Here is a 980-nt window from a genome sequence, read left to right as displayed (position 1 = left end):
AGCTGTCCGGAGAAGCAGAAACAAGGTGCTGGGAAAGCACAACAGACTGGTCGGGTGTTCACCACTTCAGCTGTAGGAGCTGAGGGATCTGAGACACTCATTAGAGGTAACTATGAACTGGCTGGTCAAACTTTAAATGCTTTATTTGATTCTGGAGCGTCGCATTCATTCATTGCATTTGAGAAAGCCCATGAGTTAGGATTGAAGATTGTAACCTTAGGTTATGATCTAAGGGTGTACAATGCTACCCATGAAGCTACGGTAACTAGGCTAGGATGCCCGGAAGTTTCCTTTAGGTTCAAGCAGCGTGATTTTGTTCATAATTTAGTCTGCTTGCCGATGGTCGGTCTTGATCTTATCTTGGAATTGGACTGGTTATCTGAGAACCATGTCCTGCTTGATTGTTCTACAAAGTCGGTGTACTTTATGCCGAAAGAGACTGAAGGATCGGTCGTGGTGAACAATTATTACTTGAATTCGATGATGGTGAACTGTTCCGGAACCGAATGTCAGGGTATCATGTTGTTAACCGCGGGCGTTTCGGGTGATGATCAAAGGTTGGAACAGACTCCGGTTGTGTGTGAGTTTCCGGAAGTGTTTCCCGATGATATTGATGAGTTTCCACCTAACCGAGAGGTTGAGTTTGCTATTGAATTGGTGCCCGGGGCGGGACCAATCTCAAGTGCTCCTTATAGGATGTCACCGTTAGAGATGAACGAGCTAAAGTCTCAGTTAGAGGATTTGTTGGGTAAGAATTTATTCGACCAAGTGTCTCTCCGTGGGGTGCGCCAGTGCTACTGGTAAAGAAGAAAGATGGGAGTATACGGCTCTGTGTGGATTACAGGCAGCTGAACAAGGTTACAATAAAGAATAAATACCCATTGCCGAGAATTAATGACCTCATGGATCAGTTGCAAGGAGCTCGAGTTTTCTCCAAGATCGATTTACGATCCGGTTATCACCAGATAAGGGTGAGGGGT

The sequence above is a fragment of the Arachis duranensis genome, chromosome 9 (genome assembly GCF_000817695.3).
Source record: "Arachis duranensis cultivar V14167 chromosome 9, aradu.V14167.gnm2.J7QH, whole genome shotgun sequence".
NCBI lineage: Eukaryota > Viridiplantae > Streptophyta > Magnoliopsida > Fabales > Fabaceae > Arachis > Arachis duranensis.
Note: the sequence above shows the minus strand (reverse complement) of the source record.